This window comes from Physella acuta, unplaced genomic scaffold (genome assembly GCF_028476545.2).
Source record: "Physella acuta isolate Inbredline_101_S28 unplaced genomic scaffold, ASM2847654v3 ptg002601l, whole genome shotgun sequence".
NCBI lineage: Eukaryota > Metazoa > Mollusca > Gastropoda > Physidae > Physella > Physella acuta.
The window spans coordinates 15,001-20,000 of NW_026734057.1; the positions used below are offsets into that span (position 1 = coordinate 15,001).

Genomic DNA, 5,000 nt, shown 5'->3' on the forward strand with positions numbered 1-5,000 from the left:
ATTCGCCCGGTGACCCACCACTGAGTGACTGGAAAAGCGCTGCGTCGCCGTCGTCCATCGAAGAGAGACAGGCAATGGCATGGGACGACGTGTCGTCTCATGCGCCTGTTTCTTTTTTTTTTTATTCAAAGTTTTGCACTACATTTCACTTTTCGTCATTCGGTCGGACTTTGAAAATTTTCAAAGTCCGAAAAAAAATGTCTCAAAGTTTCATCGTGCGAGTGGCAGTTCACCGATCAAACCGACTTTATTTTGCGGCATTGCCGTACTGTGGCCGCAAGTGATCGAGAGGTCGCCCGTTCCACCGAGGATGCGAAGCGGCGAGTCGTTAGTCTAACAGAGCTGGCGAATGACGGTGGTTGTTCTATGTTTAAATACATTAAAACTACATTTCACTTTGCGCTGAATGTACGTGGATATTAAAAACCCAATTGAAAAATTTGGTTGAGTTCATCCCGCCGTTTACCCGAATTTTAAAAAAATTGTGAAAAATAAAAAAAAAATAGATGAGCTGAAGTTTGATGGGTTGCCGATCAGACCGCCTCGACTTAGCGGCATTCCCGCGTAGAGTGATCGAGAGTTTTCCAGTCTCAAGCTCGCCCAGTGTAAAGACGCGGCATTGCCGTAGAGGCTAAGCTGCTAAGTAGAGACGGTGTTTGTACAACTATATTTCACTTTATATTCTTAACCAATGTATGTGTTGTAGAAAGCAGATTTTTCTCATCCCGCCGTTTACCTGAAACGAATAAAAATTTATTTTGTACAAAATTAAAAACATTAGTGTTTCCAATAAACTACATTTCACGTTTTCTAATTTAAACTTAAACGAATGACTGGTATCAAAATATAGGATCTATGTGAAAATAAAAACACGGTGTAAGAGTTTTCAAACCTCGGTAATGCCGTCTAAGACCAACTAGTCGACCGAAGGGACAGTAGTTTTCCGGTCGATAAGACATATCAGCCCGGTATCGCCAAAGTTAATTACGATCGGTCATAATAAACTAAATTTAAAATAAATAAATAACCCAAACGTGTGTATACATCATGTGGTACGTATTCAGTTCTATTCTAACTGGAATATATATTTTAAGAATCAATGAACTTAAGTTTTAAAACCAAACCGAAATCGCGCGAGTCGTCGTTGTAAAACTAGATTTAACAAACGGCTGCGTAATATTAGACTTAAAAATATTATATAATATCCTCTATTGATTAAATAGTGAAAAATAAGCTTCAATGTAGCTTAATCTAGTACAAAATCTAAAAGTTGTGATAAATTAAATTGAAATTAAACACGATAGACTTAAATCTAGAGTTAAGGAATAAAACCGACCCGCGAACCAGCTACTAAATGGTTCGATAAGACTTATCTCAAATACAATCGTTTTCTATCAGTGTTATGCCTTCAATCGATACTTTTTGATGAAATAAATACTTAAATGATTTAATGAATGCATATATACATGTAATTAATGAGTGAAAGTATGTATAAAGTATTAGATAAATTAATAATAAACCGACCCAGCTACTAAATGGTTCGATAAGACTTATCTCAAATACAATCGTTTTCTGTAATTGTTATGCCTTAAATTGATAATTTTTAGTTAAACAAATACTTAACTAATGAAATAAATACATAGATAAATGTATTTAATGAATTAAAGTATGTATAAAGTATTATATAAATTAATAATAAACCGAATCCGACCAAATTTAAATCTAAAACCACGATCGGCGGCGTAATGAAGTGTATCGTAAACCCGTTTTTTTTATAATTTAAAATGTAATGACAGAACTCCCAAAACAACAATACACATACATATTAGTACTATGGTGAATTGTAGTTGTATTAGGACCGTAATTATAGTTAATTAAGGAACCATTCATTGTCTTCGCTCTGTTATGTACGTCGTCGTTTAATCGACACGGCATATTTGGCTTGAATCTAGAAAAATTCAAACTCTAACCCTAAGGTAGACAGGCAGGGTAAATAAATGTGGGTGATCTCTCATAAAATTGTCTTCTAGGAATTATTTTTATATAGACTATCTTTTCTGTAGAGTTTAAGTGGACAAGCGCGGACGAAATAGAGCGCAAAATTTAAAATGAATTAAAAATTTTCATCAGACCGGAAGTAGGCATAACCTAGGCGCCATGTTTCCGTCGTACAAGTTTTCACCGTTGCAGTCACCGTTTCAATCGCTCTTCGTGTGGACGTGTATTATTTCTAGTCATGTGTTGTGTAGATGATTCGCTTAAGGTAGGTGTTCGGACTTATTTCTTTAATATTAATTAAACCGTATTTGCCTTGTCGGCCTTAAAATAAAGCTATTTTTTTTTCATCGCAATCGAAGTGTTAGATCTAGAATCTAGTTCCCGCCTCCGCTTCGCTAATTCGACTTAATGTAACTATGACACAACTATTAAATCTAGAGTCTCTATTTTAATTAAATAATTAGGAATTCTATCTCTAGATGATATCTAATCTATTCCCACACGTGTGTGCAAGTAGGATTTAACGTCAGAACAGGTGTGGTGGTCTAGGCGTCGCTATTTTTGACGGTAGGAATTTTTTTTTTAAATTCGTAAAATTTTATATAGACTTTATATAGCAATTTACTAAGACCGACCCTAACGCCCAGTAAATATTTAATTACCACATTGTTATGGACACGGTGTATTAGGTAGGGCCGAGGGCTATCCATAGGTACCAATTTTTAAATTTTGTGACAATTAGGAGCCGAGTTATAAAATAAATTTAAAATACTGGTTCTGGTCTTAGACTTTATATAGCAATTTACTAAGACCGACCTTAATACCCATTAATTATTTAATTAGCGCATAGTTATGGACATCCTGTATTAGGTTGGGCCCAGGGCTATCCGTAGGTACCAAGTTTATAATTTTGTGACGATTATTAGTCGAGTTATAAAATAAATAAAAAAAACTGGTTCTGGTTTGCACTACATTTCTTTCTTCTTTAACGGCGGACTCCCGGTCCAGCCCCATGGGTTACCCGTGAGCCGGGGCCTCGTTAGCCTGGACGGCTCCGATGTGACCGCGGATTGTTGTGGCCCGCCTCAGCCCGAGTCGAGATCACCCTTCCGATCGAAGGTGGACGCCATAGGGCGCCCGGGATAGCCCGGGGCGCTGTTCGTCACCCGAGCGCAGGGGCGCCGGGAGACGCCCCCGGTGAAGTTTGGCGGGTGATTCTGGTAGAGCTCCCCACCCCGATCGCAGGACACCCCTCGCCGCCCGCCCAGGTGTCGAGGTGGCCGCGGGGGAACTCGGGGCGTTTTGGCTCCCCCTTGTGCCGGAGCGGCGCCCTCGGTCCCAGAACGCCCCCTGGCGGGTGATTCGCATGCCCCCTGGGGTGGGGAACGCGGGTGGGTGGTCGTAAAGCGTGTAACCGCAGTGGGGGCGGCCCCTTAGTCGGGGGCGCCAAAGTTGGCACCCCACCTGGGGCGCCCCCCGGAAGTGTGGCGCCCGCGCGAGTGAGCCCCGTAGATGCGCCCCGACACCCCCGCGCCGCCCCCCGGGTCGCGGCACCCCCGGCGCCCTCCGTGCGGGCTCCCCTCATGGGGCGGCACCCCGGTCCTCCCCGAGACTATGTACCCGATTTTTCGGTTTAACACTAGAGGTATGGGCAGAAATACGGCGGTTAAAACGGTCTGTATCTACTATTGTGGAGGTGAGTGTCGGTGAAGCCTCTATGTGACGCTAGGATCCGCGCTCCCTCGCAGCCAGCGACATGTGCCCGATCTGACCGTGCGTGGCTCAGTCTCCCGACTAGCTTCCCGGTAAAATGCGGGCTCGGCGCGCAGGTCGCGCCAGTGAAGGTAAAAGTACGTGTCCGTAGCGTGAAGCCAGCGGCGACGCGCAGTGCTAACGCAACCAAGCAGTATTGGTGGCTCGATAAAAGTCTCGCACTGGCCCAGCCCTCGGAACGGGCGACGGGTCTGCAAAACGCAGTCGGCTCGATGCAAATCGAGAGATTTCCCGGCGACGCCGTGTTTACGGTGAAGGGGGAAATGTGAGCGGTCCGATGTGAAAAAATCCGGGAATGCCGGGATCCGTTCTCTCGCTAGAGCGTTGTCTCCCGTCCCGCGATGTGTTGTGGAAAAACGTCTCGCAAACGATAGCTATCTGGTTGATCCTGCCAGTAGTCATATGCTTGTCTCAAAGATTAAGCCATGCATGTCTAAGTTCACACTGTCCCATGGTGAAACCGCGAATGGCTCATTAAATCAGTCGAGGTTCCTTAGATGACACGATCCTACTTGGATAACTGTGGCAATTCTAGAGCTAATACATGCAATCGAAGCTCCGACCTTTATCGGGAAGAGCGCTTTTATTAGTTCAAAACCAATCGGCGCGGCCTCGCAAGGGGTTGCGTCGTCCCATTTGGTGACTCTGGATAACTTTGTGCTGATCGCATGGCCTCGCGCCGGCGACGCATCTTTCAAATGTCTGCCCTATCAAATGTCGATGGTACGTGATATGCCTACCATGTTTGTAACGGGTAACGGGGAATCAGGGTTCGATTCCGGAGAGGGAGCATGAGAAAACGGCTACCACATCCAAGGAAGGCAGCAGGCGCGCAACTTACCCACTCCCGGCACGGGGAGGGTAGTGACGAAAAATAACAATACGGGACTCTTTCGAGGCCCCGTAATTGGAATGAGTACACTTTTAAACCCTTTAACGAGGATCTATTGGAGGGCAAGTCTGGTGCCAGCAGCCGCGGTAATTCCAGCTCCAATAGCGTATATTAAAGTTGTTGCAGTTAAAAAGCTCGTAGTTGGATCTCAGGCGCAGGCGGGCGGTCCGGCTCGCGCCGGCTCACTGCCCGTATCTCCTGCCCTACCGTCTGTCGGCTCTCTCCCGCGGGTGCTCTTCACTGAGCGTCCCGGGTGGCCGACGCGTTTACTTTGAAAAAATTAGAGTGTTCAAAGCAGGCCTCGCTGCCTGAATAATGGTGCATGGAATAATGGAAT

At 44.9% G+C, this 5,000-nt stretch overlaps 1 non-coding gene across 1 annotated transcript in view; it reads left to right on the forward strand.

The window, feature by feature from the left end:
- The first annotated feature begins 4,146 nt into the window (after positions 1-4,146).
- Positions 4,147-5,000, forward strand: part of LOC131933694 (small subunit ribosomal RNA) — a 1,849-nt gene continuing 995 nt past the window's right edge. The window contains exon 1 of the ribosomal RNA XR_009385148.1: positions 4,147-5,000. This exon is cut by the window's right edge and continues 995 nt beyond it. This is a non-coding gene — a ribosomal RNA (small subunit ribosomal RNA).